Source organism: Protopterus annectens, chromosome 13.part0 (genome assembly GCF_019279795.1).
Source record: "Protopterus annectens isolate FY-2018-M chromosome 13.part0, PAN1.0, whole genome shotgun sequence".
Classification (NCBI taxonomy): domain Eukaryota; kingdom Metazoa; phylum Chordata; order Ceratodontiformes; family Protopteridae; genus Protopterus; species Protopterus annectens.
The window spans coordinates 680367435-680388040 of record NC_056747.1 but is presented as its reverse complement, the minus strand read 5'-3'; positions in this window follow the sequence as shown (position 1 = coordinate 680388040).

The following is a 20606-nucleotide window of genomic DNA, read 5'->3' as shown; positions in this document are numbered from 1 at the left end:
ACACACACACACATACACACACACACTTTGAGAAGAGTTTATACAACCACACAGACATGCCTGGGGAAGGCTGGCATAGGTTCTCCAGCTATGCCCCTTTTTCCCAGACTATATGGTAGTATCAGCTGCCAACACCTACTAATATTTATCAGCTACTCAAAGGCCCTTAAAAGGGTGTTCAATTATTACTGTGCAATATTATTATCCAATTGGTAGTATAGCCTAGAGCTAAAGCTATTGAAGTGGCTTTGTACAATTTTATCAAAGGCATGCAAGTACTCTAAAGAGCTTAAATTATCTCTACAAAAACAGCCACAGTTGAAAGGGTTTAAAAATATTTAATAACAAATAGTTAAAACACAAGACAATACTTTTTACTACACAGTGCTAGTCAAGAGTTCAGAGATCACAGACAAATACTTAAAATAATTCAGTAATACAGTTCTGGCATCACAGAAAACACTTAGTCTAATCTTTCTAGTTTCAAGCTATCTCTAAGAGAAAGCACAATTTAAGATAAACTTACATATAGAGCAAGACAGTGCTGATGATTTGGATGGTCAAGACAAAAATGTTTAATGCTCTCTGATTCTCTGTTTTTAAAATCACATTCCTGGTTAACATTACATCATTCTTCATACTTCCCTGGGTTACATTACATCATTCTTCACACTTCCCTGGGTTCCCAGGCTAATAGAAACTGCATTTACATTCTTCACCTCTGGGCAGAAACCAGAGCAATAAAGGACATTTATGCATGCAAATTCTGGCCATTAACTCTGGCCTTAAAACAATAACAAGAATTCCTTTATCTAGACCGACCGGAGCTGTGTTTATATCAAAGGGTCACAACATGCTTTACTTGCTCAATAGAGTGCACTGTAGTTATATTTTTTTCCAGTTCCACATGTAATACCATTTTTACCATTTAAGACAACAAGCCTGTGGTTTACATTAATATTTACAGATGACAGAATTATCTCCAAAATTCTATCTGGCTAGGCTGGCAGCCTTCATCTATCTTCACCCAATCTTCACACAAGCACAATGCAGTTCAAATCAGTAGAATCATTACTTTTTGATGTAAATGCTTCCACTATTTAAAACTTTGTTTATTGCCTTTTTATTCAGACTTAAGTAGTAGTAGCAGGCAGTACAAAAACAGAATCTGTTGCTGTTTTCCCCATGTATGCTTTCTTCACACAGAAAGCACTAACAGTTAATAAAGCAATAACTGATGACATGGTGTGGTATATTGAAGATTTACCCAAAGTTGGTGTGGTTTAATCATGAGGGCGAAGCCCAAGTGATTAAATAAAGCCAACCATGGGTAAATTTCAATATACCACAACCACGGAGTCGGTTATTGCTATTATACAATGACATTATTTAAGAAAAATACTTACTTTTCTTAAATAATGGCACATTACTGTTCTTCCACTGGTTGTGGTATACTGCTTCCTTGTTTTGATGTACTGAGCATGTGTATGGGACTTGCTTCCCACGCATACCCAATACATTAATGCTTTGAAACGGAAGCAATGGAGAAAAGAAAGCCTCCGTTGCTCCGTTTTTTTTTTCTTTTTTTTATTTTGTTAACAAAAGATGTTTTTGAGCACTTTATACCAATGGAAAAAAGTCTGGGCGACCGGACCTTTTTCCGTTGGTATATTGTGGGATTTACAATGGACACGCTGGCCAATCATCGTGCACATTTTGGAATATTAATGGGGGGTTATTGTATAATCATTGATTGTTCACATATCTGCACAAATAAATTCTGCTAACTTATAATTTAGAATGCAAGCTGTCAATCAAACCATACCAAGGCCACTTCTGACACCCAGGGACTGAGCTACAAAAAGTAGCTGGAGAACAAGCATGTCTGTCTGAATTATAATGTAAAGTTATGGGGGGGGGGGCTTTTCTTTTGTCAGTAAAGAAATATATGTAATCAGAATGGGGTCATTAATTAAGTTTAGTAATGATTTTATGTAATAAAGAACAGCCTGCTAATACAGGAACAATATTGAATTATTTAGCATTAGTTGTTACTGGTTAAGTTTTAGTTTTAGAAACCATTTGTAGATTTTTATTGAGAGCACAGGCAGAGGCCATGTTTGTAAAGTATAACCTGCTCTGTATGCTGACTGAATAATGTGTATTTTAACTAGTGTTGGGGGTTTGGAAGCAGTCCTATTTGGGGGGGGTGTGCTTCTTTAAGACATGGTTAGAGGAGGGTACTGACTAATGACAAGTTAACAATTTTTGATCCATTTTATAATGTCCGGTTACTGCACCATTCTAAAATGCTGCTACATATACACAGACGGGCAAACACCAATGCACATCTATTAAGTGCAAGGACTAGCTATAGCTGCTGAGTTTAGGAGGCTGTGTTGTTTAAGGCCAACTCCGTAAGTCAGCACTGGTAAGTTAATTCAAAATCAAAACCTGTGCAGTGCTCATGGCAAAAAATTATTTAGGCCACGACTCATCATATCACAGAGTTTTTTGTCATGTGTTTCTCCCTTTCTCCAATGTTGTGCAACCTGGAGTTTGTCGATATAAGCTGGAGGGGGGCACAGCTCCTAGAACAACCAGGGCAGAAGTTTTTAGTTTTGTTGAATATAGAAGGCGGTAAACTCATCAATGAAATGAGTTCCACTGGCAATAACTTGTGACTGAATAGGAAGTAAAGTGCATCAACATAGGAACTAATCAGAATTAAAAAAAAATATCAAGAAGTTGGGTGGCATGAATTTATATCCAATACGGGGGAAGCGACCCCTCTCTTCTCTGCAAATCCATCCCATGATTCTGTTATTAATGTGAACAGAAAGATACCTGTTAAGACTACTGTCATTTGAACACTTCCATGACATCCCACATACAATATACCATCAAATAAAACACCCATTGGTGTCAAACAACATGATACAAATTTCTGTTTGTTGCAGTCCAGTTTACTGTCCAACAAATACAAGCTGAGCTGTCAATTATTTTGTAAGTCAGCACATTATGCATAGATCTAATCTGTGTGGTAGAAACTGGTCTGGTCAAATTGTTGACCTAACACAAATATCCCACTTTGGAATGTCTTAGCAGAAATACACAACAGTTTCTACTGGAATGAACACGTATAAACTAGCTGGATCAGTAGTATGGTGGGCTACAATTTTTTTCCTCCTTAATCATTTGCCATAAGAATGAAACAAAAGGAGTGAGAGATGGTGCTCCCTTGGTAAAAGAAGCATTACACATTTGCACATAGTTGTGTGTGTGTGGCTGGTAGCAACCTGCACTGTTTAGCTTCACATCTCACAAATAAATCCAATGAATCTGCAAAAAGGCCAGTTAGGCTGTAGACACAATTGTGGATAAATATGTTAAAACTGAGGAGTAGTTACATCGCCATGTGATTAGTGTCAGGCAAAGGATAATACTTGACAGTGTCTGTTTATAATGTGACTTATTTAAAAATTAGGCAGGAAATTGATTAGTTAATGAGGTGATCATAAGTGATCAACAAATTACACAAACTGGTGGGAAATCACCAAATAACAGGCCACATGTTCAAACGTAAAACAGTAATCATTATAATTTACATGAATCTAAGCTTTTATCACCAGAGCAAAATGCTTGGAGTACATTGTACAGATGAACTGGACTTGTATGTTAACCACACATTATGGATAAATATTTTGAGATGTGCTTTTTTCTGTATCAATTTTGCACAGTCTCACTGGTTCCTTGTGTGTCAGTTTCCACCCACCTGTTGGTTCCCCACTTTTTTTGTTTTTACTCCTAATATTTTGGCAAAAATATTTTGGCAAAAATAAAGTGCCCACAAATTACCACATAGGTGGTAATCCATTAAGTACGGAAAAAGTAATTAGGGACCTGGGGACCCAAGTTGATAGCAATCTCTCATTTGACAACCACGTGGCTAAAGTAGTTAGAAAAACATTTTATATAGCCCACCTAATCATGAAGGGATTCACATCTAGATCAGGGGAAGTCATCGTGCCTCTTTACTCATCCCTCATCAGGCCCATAATTGAGTACAATGCCCCTTTTGGGATGTACCTTACCAGACACCTGCAGCAACTGGAAAGACCCCAAAAGTACCTCACCAAGAGGATCAAAGGGCTCAAACAGATGCCATATGCTGCCTAGTTAAAGAAACTCCAGCTCTACTCAGTGGCATACCGCCTGCTCAGAGGCGATCTGTGCCTAACGTATAAAGCCATGTCCAACCCGAAATTAATGGACATGCTGCACCTCAGAAAATCCAAATCCCATCAAGCTACGCACTCGAGAAACTTGAACCTCAGCACTGAAATAAATAGGACATGCTGGAGGGACAGATTCATAACCCAGAGGCTCCCTTCACTCTGGAATAAAATCCCAGTCCAGGTTAGGCAGAGTCCCTCACTGACTCTCTTCAAGAGGAATCTTGATGAGTGGATGGGAGATAGTAGATTTACCCCGGGTATCACTTCTGTGTCACTGTTAGACAGAGGCACAGTATACTAACCTCAAAAAAGGGCATAGCAATATTCATTTAAAATGGGTGGCAAAAGCCAAACACACTCTGGCTAGGCTTATAAATGCCCTAGGGCAGATAGCCTAGTATGAACCTATGAACCTATGAATATTGCTAATGTTGTTCAGTCTGTGTGACCCATTACTGGGCAAGCCCTTCTCTCCAGAGAAATTACCATAGTCGTGTACTTGTTGACATTAAATGAGTGTGATGGACATAAGTAGGTGGTACTAACAGCCACTGCGTGTCTAGTACCAGTGATATTTTTTATGTATAGGCCTGCCTACCATTTCCTTCCCACACATATGCAAGCATAGCCTCAAATGGTCACGTGCTAGCATGTTACTACAATACCATAATGGAATTGGCCCAAAACTGATCACATGCTTGAAGTTTCTTCCACTAAGAGGCAGTGCTGCATTGAATAACCTTACACTTCCCTGTTAGAAAAGGCAAGAGTGGCTGTAAATTCCCTCCCCTCAGTCAGCCCTTTAGCACCTAGGTTGCTAATTAAACCTAGGTCAGTAGCAGAATGAAAAGATAACCTGCTCCTATTCAACTGGGTCATCTGTAACATAGCATCTTTTCTATTGTAAAAATTAGTCAGCTTCGGAGAGTCACAGATTGATATACTACACTACCAGATGAGCAGACCAGTAGTAGCCTTTCCACTGCAATTCCTACTGCTTGCTCCCTTTATCCATAAGGGTCTGAGGAGCTAAACCAGATGTGAAGTTATGGATCCCCAGATCTCATTCAGGTTAGATTAATACAGAATTACGGAGCAAAACCAAGGCCCCCATCAGTCCAAGTTGGTGTGACTCAGGGGGATGTAAAAGATTCCATGGCACCTATCAAAAAGAGTAGGGATCATTTATTTATATACAAAAGAACTGTTATTTACAAATATTTGCATACTTCCAAATATTTATAAATGTACACATATATAGATATACAAATCTATTTACACAATTTCCTTCACAGTCTTACTACATTTTCATCCCTATTAGACCCCAACTCCTTTTTGCATAACCACCATCTGATTTTACTTAATATTGTTGTTATAATCAATTTACCATTAAACATAATTTCACTTATTCATTCACTTTATATAGCTCATATAACATAAAATAACTTTGTATCTATTCTTTCAACATAATCTTTACTTCTATTCTTATGATTTCCATATTTAATCATATCTATGTTTATTTTATCCACTTCTTTAATAGCTTCAAAAAAAATTTCTTTACATGGTTTTCCCCATAACTCTTACATTTCAAAAACACATGTTCCGTAGTTTCTTCTAGAAAATGTGGACATCTTCTATCACTTTTCTATTTATATGGTATATTTCCTTTTACTGGCAATTTATCTATTACCATCATCATCATCATCATCAGCTCCCTTTTTCCTATTTTCTACATGGGGTCAGAGAATCGTGTTAACTGTCGCCATCTCTCGATTGAATGACACACTCCTGCCTTCTTCAACATTCATGCCTGACTGTCACAGATCTTCTCTCACACAATCCATTCACCTCTTTGCTAGATTTCCTCGTTTCTTCTTACCTTCTTCCTGTCTGTCCCAGGTCTTCTCCACCAGATTGCCTTCTGCTTTCCTGCACATGTCCAAGCTACCATAATCTGTTCTCTTTGATCTTTTCTGCAATTGGAGCTACTTTGGCTTCTGCTCTTATGCCTTCATTTCTTTGTCTGTCCCACAGAGTGCATCCTGACACCCTTCTCAGACACTTCATTTCCATCACCTCTAACTTCTTCATCTGCTCTACCTTTACTGTCCAGGCTTCTGTATCATATAGTAGTACTGGTCCCACTACTGTCTTGTACACCTTACTTTTCAGCTTCTTTGGCATTCTTCTGTCATAAACTACACTTAAAACTCTTAATAGGTTCATAGGTTAGTACTAGGCTAACAGCCGTCATGGGCCATTTTAAGCCTAGCCAATTACCCCATGTGAGAATCAAATCCTGCACCTTGTGTTTCTAAGGTAAGCACCTTAACCATTACACCACCCCCCCACCCCGGGTGCCATACCCGCCTCTATGCTAGTTGGCTGCAGCCTTTCTGATTCTAGCTTTGACCTCTTCATTTAGACTTCCCTTCTCCTCAACCACCACTCCCAGATACTTGAAGCTATTTACCTGTTCCACTACCTTCCCTTCTATCTCAATTCTCAGCTTCTTCTGATTTCCCCAGTTTGCTGCCATTACCATGGTCTTATCTGTGCTTAGTTTCATCCCATGTGCCTTCCATTTTGAATTCAATTGCTCTATACTTTGCTGGAGTTCTTGCTCGGAGTCTGCCTGTAATGCCACATCATCTGCATTTGTTGATCTGTCTCTTCCAACCTGTTTGCTAATGTAGTCCATCACCAGTATGAACAGCAGCGGGATTAGAGCTGAACCCTGGTGTACACCCACTGCCACTGGTATCCCCTCTGTGAGGCTGAACACTGTTCATACTTGTGTTATTGGGTCCTTGTACATAGCCTGCACTAATTCTACCAATGTTTCTGGGACTTCCAACCACTGCGGTACTGCCCAGATCAGCTTTCTTGGGACCTTGTCATATACCTTCTCCAAGTCTAGGAATACCCAGTTAGACTCTTTCCTCATCTCTAACTTCTTCTCAGATATCTGACTCACTGAAAACATTGGGTCAGTTGTGCTGAATTCTGATGTGAATTGCTCATCTCCCATCTTACATTCTACTACACCGTGTATCTGTTTATCAATCACCCTGCCTAGAACTTTCAAACAATGTGACAGGAGTTTGATTCCTCTGTACTGCCCATAGTTGTGGATGTCCCTTTGTTCTTGTACACTAGCGTGAGTATGCTTATTCTCCAGTCATCTAGAATATGCCTCTCTCTCCACACTGCTATGAGTACCCTCAGGAGCCATTTCTCCCCTATCGCACCCAGCATCTTTATCATATCTGCTGTGACCTCATCTGAGTCTGCTGCTTTCCCTGACTTCATTTTCCTTGTGCTATTCTTACTTCTTCTAGGGTGGGCTCCACCTCTTCTCTCATTGTAGGCTATTTCTGGGGCAGTACAGCTTCTGTGGGGTTTTCCTCATTCAGAAGCTGCTGGAAATATTCCTTCCATCTGCCTTTGATGTCCTGTGGACTGGTGAGAAGGTTGCTGGCATTCCTTATGAAGGGTATCTGACTATCTTCTTTATCTTTCAGTCTTTGCTTTGCAACCTGATATAGTTTCTTTGTGCCACCTAATGAGTCACTTTCCAGAAGTTGGTCAAGTGCCTCTGATGCCCTATTCTTTGCTATTGCAACTCCTTTCTTAGCTTCTTTGTTAGCCAACCAGTATTCCTTCCTAGCCTGGTCAGTGTTTTCTATCTCCCACTTTTTCCTGCACTCCTCCTTTCTTTTGATGACTTTCTGGACTTCTGCATTCCACCACCAGCTTTCCTTATGTACCTTATTTCATACCTGGCTCGGCCAAATATCTGTTCTATACTCCTTGCACATGCTGTTTTGAGGCACTGCCATTCTTCTTAAACTCCATCTATTTCCTCTTTTCTTGAGGTGCTAGATCCCTGAGTAATTCCTTGAACTGTTGTATTTTCTCTCCAGTCAACTTCCAGGTCTATAGTCTGGTCTCTGTTGCCCTTAGAGCCTTCTTTGACCACTGGTTGCAGCTGATTGTAGCAACCAGTGGTTTATGCTATGGGCTGACTGTTTCACTGGGAATGACTTTGCAATCATTAATTCTACCCCAGTGCCTTTTCCTTACCAGGAGAAGGTCTACCTGAGTTGCATGTTAAACACTGTTGTATGTAATCTTGTGACAGTCTCGCTTACTGAACCATGTGTTGGCTACTATAAAGCTATTTGCTAGACATAAGTCTAGAATGCCCTCTCCTTCTTTATTCCTGTTGCCCCACCCATGTGGACCCAGGCAGTCCTCATATCCTGTTCTGTCTGTCCTGATATGTGCATTCGAGTCACCCATTATCAACACCAATTCATGTTGTCCTGCTTTATCTACTAGGTCCTGCAACTGCTGTCTGAATGCAGTCTTTTCCTCACTGTTGCAACGCTGTTGTGGGGCATAGGCTGAGATTATGAATACTGCCCTATCATTACACTGGAGTCTGGTTGCCATGTGTCTGTCAGTAATTCTGATGATATTCCTCACTGCCTTCTGAAGCCACTCTGTCACCACAATTTCCACACCATTTGTAACCTATTCCCCTCCTGAGCAGTAGACTCTGGATCCCAAGCCAATTGGCTTTGCTGGACTGCCCTTCCGTCTTGCTCTTGGATACATAGTATGTTCAGCCTCCTCCTTATCATCATGTCATCCACTTCCAAGCTGCTTCCCATTTATGAACCCACATTAAGTGCAGCAATTATTAGTTCATGTTTGGCAGGTTGATTGGTTTTACATCCAGCTTTTGCTCAACAGAGCTATCCCAGATAACCTAGGCTGGACAACTAGACACTAGCTAGGCAGTAGCTTATTGACCCAGGGCTGCTGGACTTTATGGTGGGCACACACTGCCCAACAGGGGCACAAACATTCCTCCCACCATTAGCATGGGTTCCTGGTGTAGTTCGGAGTAGGCTGGGTTCTCAACCCATTTATCACCAGTAACTACCCATGCCCATTTGGTGACATTAGTCAACATGACCACATCACCTAGAGCCATATTTTACACCAAGTGGCTAGCCCTGCCACGGCACACAGTCTGTGATTCATGTTCTTCTATCTATTACCAGTCTCTACAAAATATATTGACAGGTTTACCTTTAATTAGTAGAAAGGCATAAGATCGACACGCACATAATCGAAAGTACATCTGCAAAACTACATTAGATAGAGAAAGAAAGTGTGCAAATTACATGTCATCAACTAGTTACTGTCAATCTCACAAGTATGATTCACACAAACGCATGCAAGTAAAAGCAGTATTAAGGATGTATATCCAGTGCACTACCCAGTCCATAACAGAGTCATAGATCTCCACAGCTTAGCTGGCAGAGTTGGAAATCATATCAAGTGACTGTAGAACAAAATCCAGGTAAATAGCAGAAAGACAGATAGTAAATTGTGAAATACGTGCATATGGTATAACATAACAGTATGTTATGTATATTCTTACAGGCTGATGAAGCAAGTATGGTGGATTATATGCCAGGAATAGCTAATGCTGCGTATGTCATGACTACTACACAGAAAGGAAGGAAGCTGTTGGTAATAGATGGTTATCAATATTACCAGGAAAGGGCTGTAAATCACAAACAATATTGGTGTTGCATACGAAAAAATAAAGAAAGATATAAAGGCAGGTGTGTTACAAAAGGGGAAGGCAATGGATACAAGTTGTTAAAAAGTACTGAGCACTATCATGCCCCTGATGTACTTAAAACAGAAATATTTAGGGCTCACAACCAGCTGAAACGACGAGCAGAACACTCTATAGTAGACCCATGCAAGGTGGTCTCTGAAGTGCTAGCCACTACCTCGTCGCATGTCATTAATGAATTACCTAACACCACAGCATTAAAATAAACAATTGCTAGACATAGATTCAAACAGAAAGCAGCCACATTTAAAGCAATGCGCTCTTTGAGGGATTTGAGTCCTGACATGTTGCCGATTAAGAATGGTTCCTTTATTGTGCAGCATAGCAGTGATAGTGAGAGTGATAGTCACTTAGCAGTCATAACTACCGTATATAATTTGAGAATGCTTTGTAGTTCTGAATACATAATGGCAGATGGCACATTTCCGATCAGCACTTCTGAATGTCACCAGGTATATAGTATACACTGTGTGTTGGCTAGTACAAATAGTTGGAAAGTTGTACTGGTCATGTAAGGCATTTTGCCTAACAAATATGAGCAGTGTTATGATATATTTTGGACTATTGTTTTGGAGTTATGCATGCGTAATGATCTACAGTTCTTGCCTAATATGGTCCTCACTAATTTTGAACGGGTACCTTTAAATTGTATTAAATGGCATCTAAGCGGGTCTTCTGCAAAGAGTTGCTGGTTTCATTTCTGCCAGCTTGTCTGACGTCAGAATCAGAAATTACATTTGGCCGCTGAATTTGGCAGTAATGTTGCTTTTGCTATGCTTTGCAAGGAAATAGCATTTGTTTCCCCAGAGGCCGTAGCAGGCACTTTTGCTGAAATTGAGGCAGATATGTCGGAGAATGGAAAACCACTATGTATTTTCTTCAAGGAGAATTACATTTTAGGTAGACCACGTAGATACGGCATGCATGGAACAACTTCCAAAAGGTTGCCACCAATATTTGAAATCACCTTCTGGAATCAGTATGACACTTGTACAATGGGCTATCCCCATAGCCAAAAAGCCATTGAAAGATGGCATAGAAAGCTACATACTTTAATGGGAAAGAAGCATTTGCACTTATTAGATGTGTTACATGCCATCCAGTTTGAGCAAAACCATGTGGATGATCTATGGATTAGGCATCAGTTGTGTTTACCATTGTCCCCTAAACAGAAACGACTGATGGATAAGGAAACCTCTTTTGATAGGCTCTTATGTAACAGGGCTGAATTTATGGCATGGGGGGTTGTGAAGTTAATTGCAAAACACTGTTCTTTATAAACATGGTGCTCTGATTTGAATTATTTTTCAAGATGTTTGACTCATAGCATTATTAACGTACAGAACATATCTGGAGGTGGAATGGTTTTGTTACATAGACGTGATTGCACTTAATTTATCCTCTTTAAACTACTGAAGTGATGTACATATAACATGCTTGTTACAGAACTAATTTCTGTTCTGTACATTACTTTTGTCTTAAAGTGGCAGGTGTCTGGGATCAGTTATATATCACTATTATTCTTCTTCTTCTTTCGGCTTTTCTCGGCTAGGGGTCGCCATAGCGGATCACCTGCCCGCTCATGATTGGCAGTGAACTTTTACGGTGTCGAGTTGCCAGCCCAGTGCCCAACCTCCCACAGAAGGTACACACACACACACACATATGCCTAGGGCCAATTTAGAGTGTCCAATCCACCTACAGCATGTCTTTGGGATGTGGGAGGAAACCCACGCGACCACAGGGAGGACATGCAGACTCTGCACAGAAGGCACCCCAGCCAAGGATAGAACCAGAGAGCCTCTTGCTGTGAGGCGACAACACTAACCGCTGCACCACCGCGGCCGCCCAGTTATGTATCACTATATGCACTGGATTTACATGGTGTATGGGGATGTTCAAAATATGTCAAAAAAGGATTTTCACTATCCTGTTTTTGACATTTTGTGACTCTGTAATGTGTTTTTTTTCAGTCTTATGGTTCGTGCACACAGCTACTCGACTAAATTAGTTTCACTTATTCAAAGGTAAACCATCTTGACATTCTACTTTCTTGTTACACCATTTGCTTCTTATTTTTATAGCTTTAATTTTTCATCTGTTACATTTTCCCATGGTTTCACATAGTAATGTTTTAGCATTTTATTCTTTTAACATACTTTTCTATCTTTTTCTATATCATCAATTTTTATTTTTCGCAAAGATATTTTTTCTCGGTAACATTTTATTCCTTCATCTATACACTCTTTTCACCGTAGCCCAAACTTTATCATATTTATTTATACAATGTTATACTAATTTCTCATCTTTTTTCAATTTATTCACTTTAACACTTTGTACAAATTTAATGAAGTAGCATATACCACTGAGTTACTTAACCCTAAACCACCTCCTCCTTTATTTATATGCAGAACTCCTCTTTTTTGCTGGGTTTAATCTAGAACCCCATATAAATGAAAAAAAAATATCTGCAATAATTCCTTTTCAAATACTGTTGGTAACATAAATGCATTTGCTAAGTATGCTATTTTCCCATCAGTAACGAATTCATCATATAAGCCTTTTTTCTGAATTATAATCCATATGTTCTCCAGAAATTATAGGTTTGTTTTATTTCTTCTACTGCTTTTTTTTCTCACTGAATTCTATTTACATCTTTATTCCCAAATGTTATAGTCAACACAGAAATGTCATCATTGTAAAATATATAACCCCTATATTTATTACTTTACTACATCAGCCAAGCCTTTACTTTTCTCTTTATTTAATGCCATACTTATCACATCTAGACACAAATTTGTGTAAATTATTACTTCTTTTATCCAAATTTATTTTTGCAATTATTATAATGTTATTTGCATATGTTAAGAGAACTGGAATTGTTAACCCTTCAGATGTTATATACTCCATCTCCTTCATTTTGTAATTTATTTCACATGCTATCACATTCACAACTAATACAAAGAGTATACAGCTCATTGGACATCCCTGTCTTACACCACTCTTTGTATGTACTTCTTGGCTTAATCAGCCACTTACAAGTACTTTAACTTTATTATTACTATAATCTGACATACATAATTTCCTAACTTTCTCACTTAAATTATATTCTTTCATTATAACCCATAAGATTTCATGTTCAATTGTGTCAAATGCCTTATTAAAGTCTGTCATGATTTTTGCTTCTGTTTTTCTATTCATAATATCATCCACAATTTCTCTAACTTTCATTAATAGTACATGAGAACCCTTCTCCTTTATACTATATATACTTATCTTCCGTCATATTTTCCATTTAATTTTCATAAATATCTTATAATCATTATTATTGAATAGTATCAGTCTCCAGTTTTTTAATTGTCTTCTATCTTCCATCTTCCATATGAATTTAGGTAATCTACTACATAACTGTTTATACATAAAGCCTTTATTTAACCATTCATTCAAAATCTTTAAAATATATATATTTTTTGCCAAATCCCTTAAATTTTTATACATTTCATATGCTATTTCTTCTGCTCCTGTAACAGAATCTATATTTTTTTGTCCTAATACTTTATCTAACTCATTTAAAGAAATCTCCTTTTCTAACTCTTTATTCTCTATTTCTGATAACTTTTTTACTTTCCATGTTTTTTCAGTACCTTCTTTTTCTTAAAATATTTCTTGCACATACTGTACTATACTATTCATAACATTTTCCTGAGTTCTTTCTATTTCTCCTTTTACATTTTTTTTATTTCTGTCATAACACCCCTGTCTTCCTTTAATAATCTGCTTAAGTAACTCAGTATTTCTACTTCTCTTCTGCTTGTAAAAAATGTCTTTGCTTATATAACAATGCTTGTATTTTATCTTGTTTTTTTCATATAATTATTTTTCCTTGTCAAAGTAGTTTCTATCATTAGGTTCTAAGTTTTACAATGCATAGTTATATGTTCTTTTATATTTTTCGTTCTCTACATTTCCCACAATATATTGCCTCTATAAAAAAATGTATATTTTTCTTAAATATCATCCACCATTCAGACCAGTTTCTATAAAATGTTCTCATAATAATATGATCTTTCCATAGAAGTATTACTAGTCTCTTTCCTTCTTAATTTCATGCTTTCTCATTTATCCTTTTTATTCCTTTGCCTATTTTTGTATATTCCTTGTTTTCTTTTATTTCTGGCCATATTGCAAGATGATCAGAAAATCCTGTTTCAACTACCTCCTTTTCTCCTATAACTAAGCCTTCTGATATTATAAAATAATCTATTTCAGTTCTATACATACCCCTTTTCTAAGTCCATGAACATTTGTCCCAAAGTTTTAACTTACCATATCTTATAATTTCTAACATTTTTCTTATATCATTTCCTTTCTTTTTATGCTTGTCTCTTAAATCACAGTTAAAGTTGCCTGTTATAATAATATTCATATTTATCACTACATGTCTAAAATATGATAAAATAAGATTTCACTTTCTCTACAATTAGTAGAAGCATATAATGTTATAATTCTATATACTTGTTCTTTCCATTTTATATCTACAATGGTTATTTTTTTCACTTTTGCTAAAGTTACATCTTTATTGCATTTCTACAGAATACAGCTATTCCAGAAAATCTCTGATTTCCCAAATTCCAGATTATCTTTCCTCTCCATAGCTTCCTTGTTTGTAATCTTTCATTTGTTAAAGATTTTGTGTCTTCTACTATAATTAAATCAACCTCTCATGCATCACACCATTCCAAAATCCCTATTCTTCTTACTATATTCTAAATTTCATTTCCCCTTTCCTTAGGTTTGTGTTTTCATAAGTTCATGGTTAAATACTAGGTAATTTTCTTAAGAGACCATTTTAAGCCTAGCCAATTTTCCTCCCAAAGATAAAAAACAAACACTGTACCTTGTGTCTATGAGTCAAACACATTACCATTATAATCCAAAACCAGATAGTGATGCAGGCAAACAAATCCTTCAGCAACGAAATGAAAGTACAAAAAGTAAAAAGAGAAGGCTCCAGGCCACGGCACATAAAATCTTTAATGAACAGCACTCACCTTCTACTCTGTTCATTAAAGATTTTAAGATTTTATGTGCCGTGGTCTGGTCCCTTCTCTTTTTACTTTTTGTACAGTACCATTATACCAAACCCCAGTCATTAGCTTTATATATTCTTTTTCATCCATTTTCTTTTTTTTCTTTTGGATGCATCCCTTTAAGTTTTCTTTTTCTATCCTTTACTCTTTTACTAATATAATTCTTTTTTTTCTTTTACTGCCTCCCAATGTATGCCTTCTTCATCACTTATTTCAGAACCTACTTCTATACCCCCTTTATCATTTTTCTCATCTAGTTTTTCTATTTCTACTAATTGTGAAAATTCTTCTCTTTGTTCGTTTTCTTCTTTCATTTTCCTTTTCCTTACTCTTATTTTCAGTTTTACAATCCATCCATAAATGTCCAATTTTGTTACATTTATAACATTTCAATTCACATTTTTGCATCATGTCCCATTTCCCCACACATATAACATTTTTTGTCATATTTACTTATCTAATATCCTTCTTTTCTGCAAAAAAAAAAAGTCTTGGGTTGTCCCCAGTATTTTATGACATGTCTATTCCCCTCCACATTTATCATGCTTGGTATATGTAGAATTTTTTCTCTTTCTATTTTTAACACAATATTACAGTCCTAGCTACCAGTCTATAAACCTCTTTTGTCATAAACTTTTTCAATGTCCAGTACTTCTTTACAAAACGTTTTTAAATGTCCTTTCAATGTCTCTCTTTCTACCTATGTTTGAAACTGTACATGAATTTTCTTTTTGGTTTCCCTGTTAAATGTTTTTATCACATAAAGATTCCATGGGATAAAGTCCTTCTTTTTTCACATTCTCCAAGAAAATTTGCCATTGACAAAACATTCTCAAATATAATGTCACAAAATGTCTCTGTTAATAAGAATAAATGCTCTAACTTCATGCGCTTTTACACTCAATGGAGCTATTATATTGTCCCACACTTCATACCTGTCCATTTCTTTGTCTTCTTTACTTTGAATCCTTATCACTCACTTATGTTTTTCATTCTCTTCAGCCTTCTTGTCTGCTACTCCACTTTTGCCTTTTTTTACTTTCTCTGCTTTTGTTTGTCTTTTCCATCTCACAACTATTCTTCAGGATTGTCTCTGCATCTTCCTTTTGTATTTTCTTCATAATGTCCCCCCCAGGAAACATGTCCTTCATTTCCTGGCTCCCTCTACGCAACTCTTTCCTTGAATAAATCATCCTATAACCTTTCTGACTGAGAGGTTGTAATTATACATCCATTATTTGTTGACTTATCTCCATCAAACAGACTTCTTTGAAACATTTCCTCAGAACCCTATGCACATTCTCTGGTCATTATATTTGCTTTCTCCTCCATTTGTTTCACCACTCTATCATCTCCTTCTCTCTCCGTCTGCCTCCCTGTTTCTCCAGGCCACCTCTGTGCCTGGAATGGAAACAGGAAGTGCTCCTCCAAAATGGGTTCCACTCACAAAGATGATGAGTAGGGGAAGTTCCTTGGCCAAATTTCCCCTAGTAGTAATAAATACCACCTTTGAACTTCCCTGAAAAGAGGTTACTAGACTAGTGGGACTAATGTGGTCATTAAAGGGTAAATAAATAAAACATATATATATATATATATATATATATATATACATATATGTATGTATGTAAATATATATATATATATATATATATATATATATATATATATGTGTGTGTATATATATATATATATATATATATATATATATATATGGGAACCTATCAGTTCCACGAAAGAACACTTACCCGAAGACCAGATCACTGAGACCACATTACCGACAGAGCAGATCTCCGACAATGGTAAGTATAAGTAGTGTGGAATGGGATGTATTCCCGTTTCCACAATGTGGTGCGATCTTGGAGTTGGTATATTTAAGTAGGGGGGTGTGGGGTGCAAGGGGGCTTGCCCCCTGCTATATGCATGTTTCTTTTTGTTTTTTTTTTATTTTATTGCGGAATCAGGAATAAATTCCATTCTGCAGTAATAATACTTACCTTTGTCGGTGATGTGTTGTGTCGACGATGTGATCTCGGTGATTTGGTCGTCAGGTAAGTGTTCTGTCATAAATCTGATATGGATCCATATATATATATATATATATATATATATATATATATATATGTGTGTGTGTGTGTGTGTGTGTCTGTGTGTGTGTGGAGAGGGAGATTATTCCATAAGTAGGAGATCTTTTGGGAGCAGGTATCCCACCATCTGGTTCATTAACACTATGATGTAGATTTACATCCTTAGAACAGTTACAGGTAGCATTGTGTGTTTTATGAGCATATAGGAAATGGTAATTTGTAGTTTTGTAAGCTAAGCCAGGATCACCACATAGAACTCTGTAAGAGATGGAATAGAGTGGTAGTGCTGGTTTTTAGATGTTGTATGAAGCTCAAACCCCAGATCTTCTGGGTAAGAAATGCATTTTTCCTAGTTGAGTAATAGACCTGTATATATACATACCATAGAGGAATTATTTTCAGTCATGGGCCTGATAAGAAAAGAATACAGAGGGATGATAATTTTACTGCACCTGAAGGATATGACTTTAGTTATTAACTGTACAAGTAGAAGGATTTCCAAATGATAGTTTATGCATGGTGGAAAAAAGAAAGTTCATTGTCCACAACTGTACCTACAAAAATTATCCACAACTGTACCTAGATCTCTTATGACAGTATCTGTTTTGAGGAGGTATCATTTATGACATAGGTGTATGGATGTTCTTGCCACCCAAAAAGAAAAAAAACTATACTGCTTTGTACTGAGGTTGAGACCATTGTCCTGAATATGTGGGGGTTATGTATTTTTGGAGGGTATGGATGTCATCTGGTCTGTTGATGACAGCTCCAGTTCATCAGCAAACATAGTCATCCAGAGACCTCTGATGTCTGCTTAGACATCAGTGAAGTATATATTGAAGATAAGTGGCCCCAAAACAGGACCCTGTGGCTTACCACACATGGCCTGCCTTTCCTGAAGAGTGTGCCACCAACTCAGAATACACAAATTATTTCTGAGAGCCCGTTTGCTATCCAACAAGTTATACTAGGGTATCATTGAACTGGGTTGTTTTCTCAATATTGCCGGAATATGGGATACTGTCAAATTTCTTCGATAAATACAGGTAGGCAGTGTGCACTAATCTGCCATTATCCAGTGCATTTCTCAAAGAACTTCACCAGATTAAGTAGGCAGAATCTACCTTACACAAAGGTGTGATTAGGACTGATCATTTATAATTTGCCAATAACATGGTGCACAGCAGTGAGGGACTCTACATACAGCTACAGAACACATATGCTCCCCAAGCAGGGTGTAGGGCATAAAGGTGATGCATGGGTGCCACATTCAGAACTGAAAAGGCCCCAGGAGGAACAGAGTGCCCCTAGGGACAAAAAGGAACATGTGCATCCAGTAGGAGAAAAGAAAGAACCCCTCACCCAGGAGCAAGAAGAACAGGCTAGAGTAGAGGGGACAGGAGGGAGGGAATGAATAATGCAACAGAGAAGAGGAAATCTACTGTTATGGTAAGATTTTACACAACTGTACTATGTCCTTCCATATTAATGTTGTAGTATTCCTTACATGTGGGAGAGTACAAAAGCTCAAGAGGAAGCCCAGGAGGAGCATGGCACTGAAGAGCCCTCTAGAAACCTATGCAGGACAGCCCTGGCAAAGCCAGCTCTAAGCCTGGAAATAACATCCAACTTATAATGCTTAGTGAAGGTATGGAAAAAAGACCAAGTAGCAGCCTCAGGGATGGAACTGGTATCCAGCCACCAGAAAAAGGCACTGGCAGAAGAAACAGCTCTGGTAGAATGAGCCCTTACTAAAGAGGAAAGATGTTTACCATGGAAAGAATAACAAAAAGAAATGGCTTTAGAAATCCAAGAAGACATGTTCTGTTTTGAAACAGCTAAACCCAAAGACATGGGGTGAAAGGAAATAAAATGTTGCTCAGATTTGCAAATAGCTTTAGCTTCATCCAAATAATATCTGAGCTGTCTATGCAAATACAAGATGTGAAGAACCTTCTCTCTGGCACACTGCAGAGAATTCAAAAAGGAAGGCAAATGGACTGATCAAGGGACAATCCAGTGATCATCTGGCATAAAGGAAGGATTAGTACAAAGAAACACCCTGTCTCTGTGGAAAACTAAAAAGGAAGAAACAACCATAAGAGCCTGAAGTTCAGATACCCTCTTGGCCGAACTAAGAGTGAAAAGCAAAGCAGTCTTCCAAGTACAATATTGTAAGCAAGCAGAAGCACCAGACTCAAAAAGAGCCTGGGTCAATTTTTCAAGAACAAAATTAAGGTCCCAGGAAGGTGGAATAGCCTTTGTGGGAGGCCTAATATTAAGGATGCCTTTAAGAAATTGCTTTACCTCAAATCTAGAGGTCAGAGGAGGAGTCAAGGGCAGACAAGCAGAAACTGCTGAAAGGTGAGCTTGAACTGAAGAATATGCCAAACACAGCATGGAGCAGATCGCACCAATAAGAGAGAACCAGAGGAAACTCTGCAGATGGGGGATCCTAATGGTGAGAGAGGCACCAAGCAGAAAATCTCTTCCATTTGAACAAATATGATTTCTTGTAGTGGGTTTCCTGACCTCCTACAGGACCCAAAACACATCCTCAGAAAAGAGGTGCCTGAAAGGGATCAAAACCCTATCACTCACAGCATCAATTGAAGACTGGACAAGTGAGAATGTATAAGAGACCCTTTGTCTTTTGTGAGAAGGTCCACCCGTTGAGGTAACTTGTGGTGATTGCCCCAGGGAAAGTGAGAAAGAAGGGGGAACTAATACTGTCTGAGCCAAAAAGGAGTCACTAATAAGATATTGGGAGAGTTCTGCATGATCTTGTGCAAGACTCTTGGAAGCAGAGGAAGGGGAGGGAAGGAGTACAGAAACATTCCCTTCCAATAAAAAGACAGGGAGTCTACTTTCCAAGCCAGAGGACTTAGGATTGTGAAAAAGAATAGAGCAAGTTGTCTGTTAGGAGGGGAGGCATAAAGATCTGACTTAAGAATACCCCACAGATGGACAATGTCCAGGAATGGTTACCCTTCATAATATCGAATTACTGAATGCTCGAAACTCAGTAACTCGACATTATAAAGTCGAACCAACAAAAATCCCGAAACCCACAAGCACGAAAACAAAAAACCCCGAACATACAGAACACATACACCACACAACACGCACACCACACAGCCCACATCACATAAACTACAAGCCCTACACTACATGTACGCAAGGAGGCAAGCCCCCCTGCACCCCCACACCCCCCCCACTGATATATTCTAACTCTGAGATCGCACTAATACACAAAAAAACACCACACAGACATTTTAAACTGCCTTGCACACACACAAACACATCACACATACATAGACACATCCAACACTCACATACATACTCCCACCTCCCTACCCTAATCCACACACACAACATACAAAACTCACACAGACACTCACTTACCTTCACTTCCGTAAAACATCCCAACTCACACACTTCCCGTCCCGTAGCTGACATGCATAAGCGCGAATTCGAGATATTTGAATTTGCGGTTATGCAGATTCGTGCTTCTGCATTTTCGACTTTA